Source organism: Scyliorhinus torazame, chromosome 24, assembly GCF_047496885.1.
Source record: "Scyliorhinus torazame isolate Kashiwa2021f chromosome 24, sScyTor2.1, whole genome shotgun sequence".
Classification (NCBI taxonomy): Eukaryota; Metazoa; Chordata; class Chondrichthyes; order Carcharhiniformes; family Scyliorhinidae; genus Scyliorhinus; species Scyliorhinus torazame.
The window spans coordinates 46,325,236-46,344,229 of record NC_092730.1 but is presented as its reverse complement, the minus strand read 5'-3'; the positions used below and the strand labels follow the sequence as shown (position 1 = coordinate 46,344,229).

Below are 18,994 nucleotides of genomic sequence, written 5' to 3'. Positions count from 1 at the left end.
CTGGGCCCGAGAGAGATTCCTCCATTTTGCAGCTGCCAGCAGTGCTGGAGTGAACTCCAGGGCCTCTGGTGAACAACCCATGAAGAAGCTGAAAACAGGAACAAAGCAGAACAATGATGATTATTTGAGGGGTGGGTTTATAAATTGTGCCACTGCAATCAGGAGTCAAATTTCATGCGTGTTACATGTCGGGAATTACTGGCAAATGGAAGTTTAAAACCCTCAAATTGTCAAAGACATTTGAAGAGTAAGCAGGGTGAGTTCCAGGACAAACCTCTGTGTTTTTTTCAACGGATGCAGTGAGATCTTCAATCATCAGCTGGAGTCATTATCAGAAATGTAACATTGAATAACAAAGCAAGTGAGATCGTGGGGACCAAGCAGGCTCACCTGTCACATTAAAGGCGTGTGAAAATGGTGGGTGTGTGTGAGAGAGAGTGGGTGTCTGTGTGAGAGAGAGTGGGTGTGTGTGAGAGAGAGTGGGTGTGTGTGAGAGAGAGTGGGTGTGTGTGAGAGAGAGTGGGTGTGTGTGAGAGAGAGTGGGTGTGTATGAGAGAGAGTGGGTGTGTGTGAGAGAGAGTGAGTGTGTGTGAGAGAGAGAGTGGGTGGGTGTGTGACAGAGAGTGGGTGTGTGTGAGAGAGTGGGGGTGTGTGTGAGAGAGTGGGGGTGTGTGTGAGAGAGTGGGTGTGTGTGAGAGAGTGGGTGTCTGTGTGAGAGAGTGGGTGTGTGTGCGAGAGAGAGTGGGTGTGTGTGAGAGAGAGTGGGTGTGTGTGAGAGAGAGTGGGTGTGTGTGAGAGAGAGTGGGTGTGTGTGAGAGAGAGTGGGTGTGTGTGAGAGAGAGTGGGTGTGTATGAGAGAGAGTGGGTGTGTGTGAGAGAGAGTGAGTGTGTGTGAGAGAGAGAGTGGGTGGGTGTGTGACAGAGAGTGGGTGTGTGTGAGAGAGTGGGGGTGTGTGTGAGAGAGTGGGGGTGTGTGTGAGAGAGTGGGTGCGTGTGAGAGAGTGGGTGCGTGTGAGAGAGAGTGGGTGGGTGAGAGAGAGTGGGTGTGTGTGGAGAGTGTGTGTGTGAGAGAGAGTGGGTGCGTGTGAGAGAGTGGGTGGGTGTGAGAGAGTGGGTGTGTGTGAGAGAGAGTGGGTGTGTGTGGAGAGTGGGTGTGTGTGAGAGAGAGTGGGTGGGTGTGAGAGAGAGTGGGTGTGTGTGTGAGAGAGAGTGGGTGTGTGTTTGTGAGAGAGTGGGTGTGTGTGAGAGAGTGGGTGTGTGTGAGAGAGTGGGTGTGTGTGAGAGAGAGTGGGTGTGTGTGAGAGAGTGGGTGTGTGTGAGAGAGAGTGGGTGCGTGTGAGAGAGAGTGGGTGGGTGTGAGAGAGTGGGTGGGTGTGAGAGAGTGGGTGTGTGTGAGAGAGAGTGGGTGTGTGTGGAGAGTGGGTGTGTGTGAGAGAGAGTGGGTGGGTGTGAGAGAGAGTGGGTGTGTGTGTGTGAGAGAGAGTGGGTGTGTGTTTGTGAGAGAGTGTGTGTGTGTGAGAGAGAGTGGGTGTGTGTGAGAGAGTGGGTGTGTGTGTGAGAGAGTGGGTGTGTGTGTGAGAGAGTGGGTGTGTGTGAGAGAGAGTGGGTGTGTGTGCGAGAAAGAGTGGGTGTGTGTGAGAGAGTGGTTGTGTGTGAGATAGAGTGGGTGTGTGCGAGAGAGAGTGGGTGGGTGTGAGAGAGAGTGGGTGGGTGTGAGCGAGTGGGTGTGGGTGTGAGAGAGTGTGTGTGTGTGTGAGAGAGTGGGTGTGTGTGAGAGAGAGTGTGTGTGTGTGGAGAGTGGGTGTGTGTGAGAGAGAGTGGGTGGGTGTGAGAGAGAGTGGGTGTGTGTGCGAGAGAGAGTGGGTGTGTGTGAGAGAGTGGTTGTGTGTGAGATAGAGTGGGTGTGTGTGAGAGAGAGTGGGTGTGTGTGGAGAATGGGTGTGTGTGAGAGAGAGTGGGTGGGTGTGTGAGAGAGTGGGTGGGTGTGAGAGAGAGTGGGTGTGTGTAAGAGAGAGTGGGTGTGTGAGAGAGTGTGTGTGTGTGTGAGAGAGAGTGGGTGTGTGTTTGTGAGAGAGTGGGTATGTGTGAGAGAGAGAGGGGATGTGTGTGTGTGAGAGAGTGGGTGTGTGAGAGAGTGTGTGTGTGTGTGAGAGAGAGTGGGTGTGTGTTTGTGAGAGAGTGGGTATGTGTGAGAGAGAGAGGGGATGTGTGTGTGTGCAAGAGAGTGCCTGTGTGTGAGAGAGAGTGGGTGTGTGTGAGAGAGTGGGTGTGTGTGAGAGAGAGTGGGTGTGTGTGAGAGAGAGTGGGTGTGTGTGAGAGAGAGTGGGTGTGTGTCGAGAGAGTGGGTGTGTGTGAGAGAGTGGATGTGTGTGTGAGTGTGTTTGTGAGAGAGTGGGTGTGTGTGAGAGTGCATGTGTGTGAGAGAGTGGGTGTGTGTGTGAGAGAGTGGGTGTGTGTGAGAGAGACTGGGTGCGTGAGAGAGAGACTGGGTGCATGAGAGAGAGACTGGGTGCGTGAGAGAGAGACTGGGTGCATGTGAGAGAGACTGGGTGCATGTGAGAGAGACTGGGTGCATGTGAGAGAGAGTGGATGTGTGTGAGAGAGAGAGTGGGTGTGTGAGAGAGAGTGGGTGGATGTGTGTGTGAGTGGGTGTGTGCGAGAGGGTTGGTGTGTGAGAGAGAGAGAGTGGATGTGTGTGTGAGTGTGTTTGTGAGAGAGTGGGTGTGTGTGAGAGAGTGCGTGTGTGAGCGAGTGAGCCTCTGTATTTTACATTGTCACTCTTTGATATGTAACAAATATTTTACTCTTGCTGCTCTGTTACTGGGGTGTGTGTGTCTGTGAGAGAGAGAGTGTGTTTTACCATCACGGTCTCTGTGATATATGATGCATATTTTACTGCTTACTGCTCAGTTACTGTTGTGTCAAAGAGTGTGTGAATATCAAAGTTTGTGAATATGTGAGTGTGTGTGAGGAAGTGTGTGCGAGGGAATGTGTCACTATGTCTGCAAGAGTGTATGAGTGTGAGAAATAGTCTGCGTGAGTGTGTGTGTGTTTTACCTTCATTGTCTCTGTGATATTTCACACATATTTTACTGCTCAGTTACTGGTGTGCGAGTGTGTTTATCCTCACTATCTGGCTATCATATATAATATATTTTACTGCTTACTGCTCAGTTACTTCAGTGTGAGAGTGGCGAGAGTGTGTTTTACCCTCACTGTCCCTCTGCGATATATAACACATATTTAACTGCTTACTGCTCAGTGACTGGTGTGTCCATGTGTGAGGCAGTCTGAGAGAGAGGGACTAGGAGTGTGAGAGAATGAGTGTGTGTGAGAGTTAGTGTTTGCCAGAGAAATAGTGAGTGTGTGTCACACTGTCTCTCATTGTCCCTCTGTGATATATAAAGCATATTTTACCACTCAGTTACTGGTGTGTGTGTGTGTGTGTGTGAAGAGAGAGTGTATGAGTGTGTGTGAGAGAGAATGTGTGAGAGAGAGTGAAATACGAGTTATATAGCACAGAGACAGTGAGGGTTAACACAAACTTACACTCTCTCTCTCACACGATCTCTCATACACACGCACTCTCTCTCTCTCTCTCACGCACCAGTTACTGAGCAATAAGCAGTAGAATATTCAATATATATCGCAGAGAGACAGTGGTTACTATCACAGAGGTTACTACACACACTCATAGGTCGATTGTCCCGAAAGACTAGCTGTTAGGTAATTTGGACATTCAGAATTCTCCCTCCCTGTACCCAAACAGGCGCCAGAATGTGGCGACTTGGGGCTTTTCACAGAAACTTCATTGCAGTGTTAATGTAAGCCTACTTGTGTCAATAAAGATTATTATAAGACAGAGTCATAGTCTATCTATGACTCTATCTGTGTGTATGTGTTAACTTCACTGTCTCTCTGTGATATATAATGAATATTTTACTGCTTACTGCTGTGTGGGTGTGTGAGTGAGACAGTGTGTTTGGGAGTGAGACAGTGTGTTTGTGAGTGTGTGTGTGAGTGAGACAGTGTGTTTGGGAATGTGTGTGTGAGTGAGACAGTGTGTTTGGGAGTGTGTGTGTGAGTGAGACAGTGTGTTTGTGAGTGTGTTTGGGAGTGAGATAGTGTGTTTGGGAATGTGTGTGTGAGTGAGACAGTGTGTTTGGGAGTGTGTGCGAGTGAGACAGTGTGTTTGGGAGTGTGTGCGTGAGTGAGTCAGTGTGTTTGGGAGTGTGTGTGTGAGTGGGACAGTGTGTTTGGGAGTGTGTTTGGGAGTGAGACAGTGTGTTTGGGATAGTCTGTGTGAGTGAGACAGTGTGTTGGGCAGTGTGTGTGTGAGTGAGACAGTGTGTTTGGGAGTGAGACAGTGTGTTTGGGAATGTGTGTGTGAGTGAGACAGTGTGTTTGGGAGTGTGTGTGTGAGTGAGACAGTGTGTTTGGGAGTGTGTTTGTGAGTGAGACAGTGTGTTTGGGAGTGTGTGTGAGTGAGACAGTGTTTGGGAGTGAGACAGTGTGTTTGGGAGTGTGTTTGGGAGTGAGATAGTGTGTTTGGGAGTGTGTGTAAGTGAGACAGTGTGTTTGGGAGTGTGTGTGTGAGTGAGACAGTGTGTTTGTGAGTGAGACAGTGTGTTTGGGAGTGTGTGTGTGAGTGAGACGGTGTGTTTGGGAGTGTGTGTGTGAGTGAGACAGTGTGTTTGAGAGTGTGTGTGTGTGAGTGAGACAGTGTGTTTGGGAGTGTGTTTGGGAGTGAGACAGTGTCTTTGGGAGAGTGTGTGTGAGTGAGACAGTGTGTTTGGGAGTGTGTTTGGGAGTGAGACAGTGTCTTTGGGAGAGTGTGTGTGAGTGAGACAGTGTGTTTGGGAGTGTGTATGTGAGTGAGACAGTGTGTTTGGGAGTGTGTGTGTGAGTGAGACAGTGTGTTTGGGAGTGTGTGTGCGAGTGAGACAGTGTGTTTGGGAGTGTGTGTGAGTGAGTCAGTGTGTTTGGGAGTGTGTGTGCGAGTGAGACAGTGTGTTTGGGAGTGTGTGCGTGAGTCAGTGTGTTTGGGAGTGTGTGTGTGAGTGAGACAGTGTGTTTGGGAGTGTGTTTGGGAGTGAGACAGTGTGTTTGGGAGTGTGTTTGGGAGTGAGACAGTGTGTTTGGGAGTGTGTGTGTGAGTGAGACAGTGTGTTTGGGAGTGTGTGTGTGAGTGAGACTGTGTGTTTGGGAGTGAGTGTGTGAGTGAGACAGTGTGTTTGGGAGTGTGTTTGTGAGTGAGACAGTGTGTTTGGGAGTGTGTGCGTGAGTGAGACAGAGTGTTTTGGAGTGTGTGAGTGAGACAGTGTGTTTGGGAGTGTGTGTGTGAGTGAGACAGTGTTTGGGAGTGAGACAGTGTGTTTGGGAGTGAGACTGTGTTTGGGAGTGTGTGTAAGTGAGACAGTGTGTTTGGGAGTGTGTTTGTGAGTGAGACAGTGTGTTTGGGAGTGTGTGTGTGAGTGAGACAGTGTGTTTGGGAGTGTGTGTGTGAGTGAGACAGTTTGTTTGGGAGTGTGTGTGTGAGTGAGATAGTGTGTTTGGGAGTGTGTTTGTGAGTGAGATAATGTCTTTGGGAGTGTGTGTGTGAGTGAGACAGTGTGTTTGGGAGTGTGTGTGTGAGTGAGACAGTGTGTTTGCGAGTGAGACAGTGTGTTTGGGAGTGTGTGTGTGAGTGAGACAGTGTGTTTGGGAGTGTGTGTGTGAGTGAGACAGTGTGTTTGGGAGTGTGTGTGTGAGTGAGACAGTGTGTTTGGGAATGTGTGTGTGTGTGAGACAGTGTGTTTGGGAGTGTGTGTGTGAGTGAGATAGTGTTTGGGAGTGTGTGTGTGTGAGTGAGACAGTATGTTTGGGAGTGTGTGTGTGAGTGAGCCAGTGTGTTTGGGAGTGTGTGTGTGAGTGAGACAGTGTGTTTGGGAGTGTGTGTGTGAGTGATACCGTGTGTTTGGGAGTGATACCGTGTGTTTGGGAGTGTGTTTGGGAGTGAGACAGTGTATTTGCCAGTGTGTGTGTGAGTGAGACAGTGTGTTTGTGAGTGAGACAGTGTGTTTGGGAGTGTGTGTGAGTGAGACAGTGTGTTTGGGAGTGAGTGTGTGAATGAGACAGTGTGTTTGGGAGTGTGTGTGTGAGTGAGACAGTGTGTTTGGGAGTGTGTGTGAGTGAGACAGTGTGTTTGGGAGTGTGTGTGTGAGTGAGACAGTGTGTTTGGGAGTGTGTGTGTGAGTGAGACAGTGTTTTTGGGAGTGTTTGTGTGAGTGAGACAGTGTGTTTGGGAGTGTGTGTGAGTGAGACAGTGTGTTTGGGAGTGTGTGTGTGAGTGAGACAGTGTGTTTGGGAGTGTGTGTGTGAGTGAGACAATGTGTTTGGGAGTGTGTGTGTGAGTGAGACAGTGTGTTTGGGAGTGTGTGTGTGAGTGAGACAGTGTGTTTGGGAGTGTGTGTGAGTGAGACAGTGTGTTTGGGTGTGTGTGTGTGAATGAGACAGTGTGTTTGGGAGTGTGTGTGTGAGTTTTACCCTCACTCTGTATCTGCGATATATAACACATATTTTACTCTTACAGGTGTGTGTCTTTTACCCTCACTATGTATCTGGGATATATAACACATATTTTACTCTTACAGGTGTGTGTGTTTTACCCTCACTATGTATCTGTGATATATAACACATATTTTACTCTTACAGGTGTGTGTGAGTTTTACCCTTACTATGTATCTGTGATATATAACACATATTTTACTCTTACAGGAGTCTGTGTGTTTTATCCTCACTATGTATCTGTGATATATAACACATATTTTACTCTTACAGGTGTGTGTGTGTTTTACCCTCACTGTGTATCTGTGATATATAACACATAATTTACTCTTACAGGTGTGTGTGTGTGTTTTACCCTCACTATGAATCTGTGATATATAACACATATTTTACTCTTACAGGTGTGTGTGTGTTTTACCCTCACTATGTATCTGTGATATATAACACATATTTTACTCTTAAAGGTGTATGTGTGTTTTACCCTCACTATGTATCTGTGATATATAACACATATTTTACTCTTACAGGTGTGTGTGAGTTTTACCCTCACTGTGGATCTGTGATATATAACACATATTTTACTCTTACAGGTGTGTGTGTGTGTTTTACCCTCACTATGTATCTGTGATATATAACACATATTTTACTCTTACAGGTGTGTGTGTGTGTTTTACCCTCACTATGTATCTGTGATATATAACACAAATTTTACTCTTACAGGTGTGTGTGTGTGTTTTACCCTCACTATGTATCTGTGATATATAACACATATTTTACTCTTACAGGTGTGTGTGTGTGTTTTACCCTCACTATGTATCTGTGATTATATAACACATATTTTACTCTTACAGGTGTGTGTGTGTTTTACCCTCACTATGTATCTGTGATATATAACACATATTTTACTCTTACAGGTGTGTGTGTGTGTTTTACCCTCACTATGTATCTGTGATATATAACACATATTTTACTCTGACAGGTGTGTGTGTTTTACCCTCACTATGTATCTGTGATATATAACACATATTTTACACTTACAGGAGTCTGTGTGTGTTTTACCCTCACTGTGTATCTGTGACATATAACACATATTTCACTCTTACAGGTGTGTGTGTGTGTTTTACCCTCACTATATGTCTGTGATATATAACACATAATTTACTCTTACAGGTGTGTCTGTGTGTTTTACCCTCACTATGTATCTGTGATATATAACACATATTTTACTCTTTCAGGTGTGTGTGTGTGTTTTACCCTCACTATGTATCTGTGATATATAACACACATTTTACTCTTACAGGTGTGTGTGTTTTACCCTCACTCTGTATCTGTGATATATAACACATATTTTACTCTTACAGGTGTGTGTGAGTTTTACCCTTACTATGTATCTGTGATATATAACACATATTTTACTCTTACAGGATTCTGTGTGTTTTACCCTCACTATGTATCTGTGATATATAACACATAATTTACTCTTACAGGTGTGTGTGTGTGTGTTTTACCCTCACTATGTATCTGTGATATATAACACTTATATTTTACTCTTACAGGTGTGTGTGTGTTTTACCCTCACTATGTATCTGTGATATATAACACATATTTTACTCTTACAGGTGTGTGTGTGTTTTACCCTCACTATGTATCTGTGATATATAACACATATTTTACTCTTACAGGTGTGTGTGTGTTTTACCCTCACTATGTATCTGTGCTATATAACACATATTTTACTCTTACAGGTGTGTGTGTGTGTTTTACCCTCACTATGTATCTGTGATATATAGCACATATTTTACTCTTACAGGTGTGTGTGTGTGTTTTACCCTCACTATGTATCTGTGATATATAACACATATTTTACTCTTACAGGTGTGTGTGTTTTACCCTCACTATGTATCTGTGATATATAATGCCTATTTTACTCTTACAGGTGTGTGTGTGTGTTTAATGCTCACTATGTATCTGTGATATATAACACATATTTTACTCTTACAGGTGTGTGTGTGTTTTACCCTCACTATGTATCTGTGATATATAACACATATTTTACTCTTACAGGTGTGTGTGTGTTTTACCCTCACTATGTATCTGTGATATATAATGCATATTTTACTCTTACAGGTGTGTGTGTGTGTTTAATGCTCACTATGTATCTGTGATATATAACACATATTTTACTCTTACAGGTGTGTGTGTGTTTTACCCTCACTATGTATCTGCGATATATAACACATATTTTACTCTTACAGGTGTGTGTGTGTGTTTAATGCTCACTATGTATCTGTGATATATAACACAGATTTTACTCTTACAGGTGTGTGTGTGTTTTACCCTCACTATGTATCTGTGATATATAACACATATTTTACTCTTACAGGTGTGTGTGAGTTTTACCCTCACTATGTATCTGTGATATTAACACATATTTTACTCTTACAGGTGTGTGTGTGTTTTACCCTCACTGTGTATCTGTGATTATATAACACATAATTTACTCTTACAGGTGTGTGTGTGTGTTTTACCCTCACTATGTATCTGTGATATATAAAACTTATTTAACTGCTTACTGCTCAGTGACTGGTATGTGTGTGAGTGAGAGTGACTGAGTGTGTGTGAGAGCGGAAACATCTGTGTGTGAGAGAGAGTGTAAGTGTGTGTGACAGTCGTGCGAGTGTGTGTATTGCCCTCATTGTTTCTCTGTGATATATAACAAATATTATACAGCGTACTGCTCAGTTAATAGTGTGTGTGTGAGTTAGATAGTGTGTGTGAGTTAGGTAGTGTGTGTGAGTGAGATAGTGTGTGTGAGAGGGAGTGAAATAGTGTGAGAGAGAGGCAGGGAGTGATTGTGTGTGTGTGAGAGGGAGTGAGTGTGAGTTAGATAGTGTGTGTAAGTGAGAGTGTGTGAGTGACTGTCTGTGATATATACCACACATTTTACTGTCGACTGCTCAGTTATTGGTGTGTGAGTCAGTGTGAGAGTTTGTGTGAGAGTGTGCATGTGTGTGTGTGAAAGAGAGTGTGTAAGTTTGTGTTTTACCCTCACTGTCTTTCTCTGATGTATTACACATATTTTACTGCTTATGGCCTAGTTCCTGGTGTGAGAGTGTGTGTGTGTGTGAGAGAGAGTGAGTGAGTGAGTGAGTGAGTGTGTGAGGGAGAGTCTGTGTGAGGGCTAATGAGTGTATGTGCGTGTGAGAGCAATAGAGTGAAAAGTGGATGTGCTGCTGATAGGCAGCAGGGTGGCACGGTGGTTAGCACTGCTGCCTCACAGCATCAGAGACCTGGGTTTGATTCCGACCTCGGCGACTGTGCGGAGTTTGTACATTCTTCCCGTGTCTGTTTGGGTTTCCTCCGGGTGCTCCGGTTCCCTCCCACAATCCAAAGATATGCAGGTTACGGGGGTTTGGATATGCTGAACTGTCCCTAGGTGGGGTGACAAGGAGGGGGTGTGAGATTGGTCTTAGTGTGGCGTGCTCATTCAGAGGGTCAATGCAGACACAATGGGTTGAATGGCCTCCTTCTGCACTGTAGGGTTTCTGTGAGAGAGAGAGTGTTTGTGAGTGTGTGAAAGAGACAGTGTGTGTGTGTTTTACCCTCACTGTTTTTCTCTGATATATAACAAATATTTCACTGCTTACTGCTCAGTTACTGCTGTGTGTCTGTCTGAGTGAGCAAGTGAGTGAGAGAGTGAGTGCATGTTTTACCCTCACTGTATCTCTGTGACATATGTCACATATTTAATTGCTTACTGCTCAGTGACTGGTGTGTGTGTGAGAGAGAGTGTGTATGTGGGAGAGAGAAAGTGTGAGTGAGTGTGTGTGTATTAACCTCTGTGATATACAATTTATATTTTCACAGAATTTACAGTGCAGAAGGAGGCCATTCGGCCCATCGAGTCTGCACCGGCTCTTGGAAAGAGCACCCAAACCAAGATCCACACCTTCACCCTATCCCCATAACCCAGTAACCCCACCCAACACTAAGGGCAATTTTATTGATTACTGCTGTGTTCTGGATTTGTGAGTGAGTGTGGGAGAGACAGTGCATGGATGTGTGAGAGAGAGAGAGAAAGTGTATGAGAGACAGAGTGTGAGTGAGTACAAACCTCACTGTTACTCTGTGCTCTATATCACATATATTTTACTGCTTCAGTGATTGGTGTGTGTGTGTGTGTTTCCCCCTCAGACACTCAGCGATATATAATGCATATGTAATGCTTACTGCTAAGTTACTTGTGAGTGATCATGTGCATGAGAAAATGTGAGTGTATATGATATATGGCATATTTTACTGCTTACTGCTCAGTTGTTGGTGTGCGAGTGTGAGTGTGTGTTTTCCACTGCAGCTGTCTGTCTCTGTTATGGGTCAAGTGTTAGGGAAAATCTATTTGATTCTGTAACTCTGTCTCTGTTCTGTGTGCTTGCATTTGTAGCTGTCTGTCTCTGTTATGGGATTCTGGGTTTAATCTCTACCTGTCCACCTCTCTGATGTGCGTGATTTTATTGTGTTTTCTGTACTTGTCAATATCTGTTCTGTGAATTAATGGTGAACTTTCTGTTCAATATTGATCTTCCATTATTACTTTTAGTGACAACATTGATATAACAAATGATTTGTATCCACGTCCGTTTCCTACTTGTGACAATAAGCGATTATTATTATGTATTTTGACCTAAGAAAGTTGTAAAAAAGTGCAAATGGATTGCATCCACATTGATTGCTGAATCTGCAGCCACATTAATACTGTGCTGATTACTTTACAGATGAAACGCTGTTAACACAAGTTGTCCAACGATCCATGATATGGAGGGGGGGGGGGGTGAATTGTGGAAAATTACCCCACCTGCCCTCTCGTGTATCACTGTTGGATTGGACATATTTATCTGGGACTTGAGGTCAATGTGAGTCTGACTGCTTCTTTTCTCTGTGACGGTGGAGATGATGTTGTGTCTGTGTCTCTGCAATGTTGGATTAATATTGAACTTACTGTCAGTTAGAAGGAGATGGCAGCACATTAATTTTGCTGAGGAATCATCATCTTGTTCTTGGAACTCATCTCTTCATCTGTTGAACTAGGGGGAAGAAAGCATATCTCTTGTAAATCAGGGTCAAATGAGGCCAATGATAAATCAATCTATTCTTTCAACTGATAATCACAGAATTTACAGTGCAGAAGGAGGCCATTCGGTCCATCGAGCCCATCTTTGTAAAGAGCATCTCACGCCTCCACCCTAACCCAGTAACCCATGCCTCCACCCTAACCCAGTAACCCATGCCTCCACCCTAACCCAGTAACCCCACCTAACCTTTTTGGACACTAAGTGCAATTTATTAGGGCCAATCCACCTAACCTGCACATCTTAGGACTGTGGGAGGAAACCGGAGCACCCAGAGGAAACCCACACAGATACGGGGAGAACGTGCAGACTCCGCAGATAGCAACACAAGCCTGGAAATCGAACCTGGTACCATAGAGCTGCGAAGCAGCCGTGCTAACCACTATGCTACCTTGCTGCCCCTAATCAAAGAACAAAGAACAAACAAAGAACAAAGAACAAAGAAATGTACAGCACAGGAACAGGCCCTTCGGCCCTCCAAGCCCGTGCCGACCATACTGCCCGACTAAACTACAATCTTCTACACTTCCTGGGTCCGTATCCTTCTATTCCCATCAGTAAAAGAAAGAAAATACTCTCCAAATCCTAACCCAGAATCAGACAAATAAGCCAGGCCCAGAAAGAGCTCTCCCTTCCCCCGGCTCACTCCAAGTCCCGGAACAAGATTGTGCTCCGCTGCGCCTCTTGCAAACAGCCCCCTGATTCTCCCTGAACTCCCCCCCCCCCCCGAGTCAGCAATGATCTCTGAGCCTCTTTGCTCACACTCCCAAATGGAGGTGCTACTGCAATGAGAACGCTGTTTCCTCGCTGACCTGGGCCCTGACATTGACATTTCACTCAATTTCAACAAAGCAATTCCACTCACTGACCAAATGGAGTGTGTGGGGGAGGGGCTGCGCATGCGCCCCCAATCTCAGAATGATGTGGAGATGCCGGCGTTGGACTGGGGTGAGTACAGTAGGAAGTCTGACAACACCAGGTTAAAGTCCAACAGGTTTGTTTCGATGTCACTAGCTTTCAGAGCACTGCTCCTTCTTCAGGTGAATGAAGAGGTATGTTCCAGAAATATAAATAGAGACAGATTCAAAGATGCCAGACAATGCTTGGAATGTGACCATTAGCAGGTGATTAAATCTTTACAGATCCAGAGATGGGGTAACCCCAGGTTAAAGAGGTGTGAATTGTCTCAAACCAGGACAGCTGGTAGGATTTTGCGGGCCAGATGGTGGGGATGAATGTAATGTGACATGAATCCCAGGTATTACATTCACCCCCCACCATCTGGCCTGCAAAATCCTACCAACAGTCCTGGCTTGACATAATTCACACCTCCTTAACCTGGGGTTACCCCATCTCTGGATCTGTAAAGATTTAATCACCTGCTAATGCTCGCATTCCAAGCATTGTCTGGCATCTTTGAATCTGTCTATATATATGTTTCTGGAACATACCTCTTCATTCACCTGAGGAAGGAGCAGCGCTCCGAAAGCTCGTGACATCGAAACAAACCTGCTGGTCTTTAACCTGGTGTTGTAAGACTTCTTACTGTGCTCACCCCAGTCCAACGCCGGCATCTCACCATCACGACTAGCAGGGGCATGCGCACATCCCCGCAGCAATTCCGCATTGAGAATCAATGGGAACATTCCCCATTTCACTGTCACCACATGTCGAGCAAAACCTCCTATTGAGCCCGTGTTGGGGGGACTGTGTGTGTGTGGCTGCAAGTGGCCCTGCGCCCTCGGGCTCAACCAATCACCTTTGTAGCTGTGTGTTTGTCCCAATGAGAGACTCAATTTGCAGTCATTGCCTGCAGCTTGTTTGTTATTACACTGTCACTCAGCCCCTCAAACTCACACTTTCTGCAAACTACCTTTCCACTGATTTACTTCATTTTCCTGAGAACCATAGAATTACCACATTGCAGAAGGAGGCAATCTGGCCCATCGAGTCTGCACCGACACTCAGAAAGAGCAGCCCACCTAGGACCACTCCCCACCCGACCACCATAAATCTGTATCCCTACGTAATCTACACACCCTTTGATACAAAGCGGTAATTCAGCATCGCCAATCCATCTAACCTGCACATCTTTGGCTTGTGGGAGAAAAACAGAGCACCCGGAGGAAATCTACACAGACACAGGCAGAATATGCAAACTCCACACAGACAGTCACCCAACGCTGGAATTGAACCAGGATCCCTGGCACAGTGAGGCAGCAGTGAAACCAATGTTCCCCCTCCAAATGTATTCACTCCCCTGGTTCACTCGCTCTCCAGGTTTACTCGCTATCCAGGTTCACTCACTCCCCTGGTTCACTCACTCCCCTGGTTCACTCACTCCCCTGGTTCACTCACTCCCCTGACTCACTCACTCTCCTGGTTTACTCACACCCCTGGTTTACTCACACCCCTGGTTCACTCGCTCCCCTGGTTCACTCGCTCTCCTGGTTCACTCACTCCCCTGGTTCACTCACTCCCCTGGCTCACTCACTCCCCTGGTTCACTCACTCCCCTGATTCACTCACTCTCCTGGTTTACTCACACCCCTGGTTCACTCGCTCCCCTGGTTCACTCACTCTCCTGGTTCACTCACTTCCCTGGTTCACTCACTCTCCTGGTTCACTCATTCCCCTGGTTCACTCACTCTCCTGGTTCACTCTCTCCGCAGATTCACTCACTTTCCTGGTTCACTCACTCCCCTGGTTCACTCTCTCCCTGGTTCACTCACTCCCCTGGTTCACATCAAGATCGATACCGGCAGCCATCAGCAGAACAAAACACCATCCATCTGCATATTAATGAGCAATCCCCGGGAACAATGAGCAACATTTAGACACATGAAGCCAAACCAGACTCTTTGGCGCCAGCAGAAGCCTACACAATGGGAGGTGAACAACTACCTCAGGACTGCCCATCGATCAGGGAACCGCTCCAGCATTGGAGAAAATCGAACCAAGTGATTGGGACAAAGTCCAATCACTTGGAACCAGGTACAGGGTCCGCCCCGAAAGGCGGGAAGCCCCTGGGGACTATAAGAATCAAGCTCAAGTTCAAATCGCCCCTCTGCTTGACCGGGTCACTCAGCAACGCGAACCAACCCTCGACAGTGACCGGTCCAGCCACCGCTGATATCTAGTAAGTCTGACTTCAACGCTCGCTACGAGATAGGCGCTCCTAGCTACCAATCTGTACCAACTTCGAATCCCCAGGCTCAGAACACGAACGAAAGGCCATTTGTTTCCCTGACCTGGTGGGCCAGTTCCAAGTTAAGTATTGGCCTGTTAGTCGTAGAAGTAGCTCACACGTAGAATTTATACATGAGTAGTGATTACTGTGTATAATAAATGTGCTTTGATTTAAATCTTACGAAGCGGTGTATTGGATTATTGATCATTACTCGGACTTGAACCACATGGCGGTATCAGAAAGATACCTGGCGACTCAAGAGCAAAGGTGATAAAAAAGAGCAATTAAACTAAGGCAAAAGTTAGCAACAGCCCTCACTGTGAACACTGGACACAGTGATAACACGTGTAACACTGGCCCTCACTGTGAACACTGGACACAGTGATAACACGTGTAACACTGGCCCTCACTGTGAACACTGGACACAGTGATAACACGTGTAACACTGGTCCTCACTGTGAACACTGGACACAGTGATAACACGTGTAACACTGGCCCTCACTGTGAACACAGCTGCCGTGTTGTGGGTGAAACGGTCACTGTCCCTCCTCCACACAGAAAGTCCAGGTCTATCAGATCATCTTTATTTTTAAAATTTGCTGTTTGGATCAGAATGGTCAGAATCTGTGTCACTGTGAAAAGCTCCACACTCAGAGGGGGTGGGATTATTCTTTAACTGGGGGTCCATGCTTGTTGAGTTTGCGGTTCAGTGTTACCGGGCAATGTAGGAGGATAACATTAAACCGGAAAATCTCCACTGATAGAGAGGAGATCAATTGTATTTTCACCTTCAAGGGAGGTGTGTCATCAATGAATTTAGATTTTAAAATATGACTGGCTGCTGCCGGGTATTTAGGTAAACAGAAAATAGGGAGCAGAAAACTCAGAGAGTTGAACAGTAATTAAGACACGGATTGGGAACAAGTGTTGAGAAGAGGGAGAATTCTGCCCTGGGAAATGTCATTTCCAAACCTTGTGTGTGGATGTGAATATTGTGGAAGAGAGAGTGTGTGAAAGGGGCGGACCAAACAGGAGAAACCAACTGTGTTTGTGTGTCCGCTCTGACCAGGAGATCTCCCAATCCCTCTGGGACTAAATGGAAATATTTTTCATTCCAACAATCCCCCTGTTCCCCTCCTACTTTTCCAAGTTGGATTTCAGGGCAGTTTCGATGCTGCTTTCCAGATTTCTGTGGAAAGGTTGGGAAAATGAGAGCGATCGGGTGAGAGAGCGCGAACAGTGCATCAGTAAAACGGGTTTAAATGCAAAATGGAGCCTTCAAATCGCGTGAAACCTTTTCTACAGCAAACATGAGAGTGTGAGAGACAGGAAGGAATTATCCTGGGACACTGTGGAGCTGGAATTTGAGTGGAATTGGAGAGTTTGGGACGAGAGAAAAACACAGAGAGCAGCAGCAGCCTGGAGCTGAGAGCAGGTTGTCTCCGCCCCGTCCGCTCGCTGCCTTTAAGTTGCTCAGTGCCGCCACCAGAGGCTTCATTTCTCACCCACATTGACGGAGAGATTTTGTGCAGAGTCTCGGACATGAGCGACAGTGCAGCCGCCGAAACGGCTCCTCCAGCCGCCGCCCCAGTCAAGGCTGTCAAGAAGCAGAAGGCGGTTCCCCGGAAGAAACAAGAAGGTCCGGGGCTGGGCGAGCTGATCCTCCAGATTGTGGCGGAAAGCGGCGATCGCAAGGGGGCTTCCTTACAGGCCATAAAGAAGGCGCTGCGGAGCAAAGGGGTCGATGTGGATAAACGGGGGGCCCAGATCAAGCAAAGTGTCAGGAGGAGTGTGGACAACGGCAGCTTGGCTCAGGTCAAGGGCACGGGCGCCTCCGGCTCCTTCAAGATCGTTAAGAAGACAACCGGGGGGAAAGTGAGAAAGACCGGAGCAGGCGAGAAACCATCAGTGAAGAAAACAGCAGCCAAGAAATCTCTCAAAAAACCAGCAGCCAAGAAATCTCCCAAGAAACCAGCAGCCAAGAAATCTCCCAAGAAACCAGTAGCCAAGAAATCTCCCAAGAAACCAGCAACCAAGAAGGCGGCAACTCCCAAAAAGAGCGCGAAGAAAGCAGCCCCGAAGAAAAAGTCACTTGTGAAAAAGACCACGGGCAGAATAAATCCGACCCAATTGAAGGCCAAGCCCAAAGTGAAATCAGCAACGGCTAAGAAACCAGCAAAGAAGTGAAAGAAGGCGAGCAAATTGTAAACCTCTGAACCCAAAGGCTCTTCTCAGAGCCACCCACATCTCTCAGGAAAGAGCTGATCCCCCGACCAATGAATCGCTGTCCCGGTGCTGGGAGCAGATTTCAGACAGAAATGTCAATCCAGTATTGCCGCTCACTCGCTGACATGCTCTGCACCGGGCCTCGCCCCCCACTCTGCACTAAAACACAGGGATGTTGCTGCCTCTTCCTAACCGGGGATGTGTCCGGGGGAACAGTCACAGTTTGTGTTAGTTTCATTATTCACAGATTCAGGGGAGAGTCTGTAAAAGAGTTAACATGGCGGAGAAATCCCGCCTCACAACTTAAACACTTTATATCAGCTGGAAGGGGTGTTAGTAAAATTCCCAACCCGTCTGGTTGAGTTGTGTGGGGATGGAATCGGAGCTGGGGTTGAAATGGGAGCAGATAGTTGGGCTGGTTCTAGAAAGGAGTGAACTGAGGCGGGAATATTACTGACAAGTCTGGATTTAATAGATCCGCGTTTCTAACTAGCTGCTGTCTGATGTTACAGTTTGTACGTGTTGTTCAGCGCGCTCTTTTCACTTCTGTTTGGAATATAAAATGTGGGTTGGAGCAGGCAGGAGGAGGAGCTGGATGATCAAAGACATTTCACTGCTCTGTCACTCAGTCCGCTCCCCGCCTCTCTCCCTGACTCAGTCAGGTCGGGGCGGACTGGATAATAAAAGAATAGAAGGACTTGGTTTTACGCGTCATAAATGAGATACCACGATTTTGTTAAAGTTTGTAGTTATAACAGGAACTCCTTTCCTATCATTGATTTCTCTTTTCACATTATAAGGCGACATTGATGTGCTGTACAGTCTGAAACAAAACCTTTCTCCAAAGTCAAACCTGTAACCGCACATAGTGAACACTGACATTGTAACGAGAGCGGGAATGAATACCTGCACAGTTTTATGCATCGAATGTGACAAAAAAGGGACCAGGAATCATCGAGAAGTTTTTGATGTTTCCAATTTGGGATTGATTTTCTCAAATATCCGTTACTTGTCCCTGTGAAATTGTACCTGCTGGATTTTATTAATCTACTTTCGGACATGAATGTTCAGCGTCAGAATTTGATCAGAAGCTCGGTTTACATAACTGATCTGTAAACACCGCCTCCTCCATCCATCTCCCCCAGAACAGTCGCTGAACGAATCAGCCAATTTTCCCTTTAATATCTATCGCTCTTTGCATTGAAAGAACCGATATCGCTGATCAGATAAAAATGAGACAGAATTCCGCCCCTCAATACGAGCTTTATCCCAGTCTGTTGTAGAACAATCAGGGAGTGAATCTGAATTTAATCCGGGTGCTCAGGCAGTGGGTCGAATCTGAGACAAAAATGGGACCAGGAATCATTGAGAAGTTTTTGATATTTACAACTTGAGAGTGAGTTTTTCAGTTTTCTCAAATATCCGTTCCTGGTCCCTGTGAAATTGGCGGGCTTTTTGAAATTGATGGTTTGTCAGTTGCAGGTCCACCAATCAGGGCCCTGATATCCTTGCGGCTCATCGCTCTTTTCAAACTTGTCCACGGGATCGGGCTGCATCCAATGAGGAGAAGTGGGCGGTCACTATAATGTCTTAAATAGGCAGCGAGAGAGCGGCGCCAGCATTCTCAGCGTGTGCGTTTCACCCAGTTTCACATCATGGCCAGGACCAAGCAGACAGCGCGCAAATCGACCGGAGGCAAAGCTCCTCGCAAACAGCTGGCTACCAAAGCGGCCCGCAAGAGCGCTCCAGCCACGGGCGGAGTGAAGAAGCCCCATCGCTACAGACCCGGCACTGTGGCTCTGAGGGAGATCCGCCGCTACCAGAAATCCACCGAGCTGCTGATCCGCAAACTGCCCTTCCAGCGCCTGGTGCGAGAGATCGCTCAGGACTTCAAGACAGACCTGCGC

General features: G+C 46.5%; 1 protein-coding gene across 2 annotated transcripts in view; it reads right to left on the bottom strand.

Moving 5' to 3' along the window:
• The window catches only part of LOC140400041 (histone H2B-like), a 156,771-nt gene that overhangs the window by 87,610 nt on the left and 50,167 nt on the right, over positions 1 to 18,994 (bottom strand). Inside the window, exon 3 of one of the 2 annotated variants that reach the window (XR_011937999.1) lies at positions 11,543 to 11,627. The gene's annotated coding sequence lies outside the window, so the exon portion shown is untranslated. Of the gene's footprint in view, positions 1 to 11,542; positions 11,628 to 18,994 lie in introns of those variants that run through there. The other variant, XM_072489526.1, reaches the window with a different exon arrangement.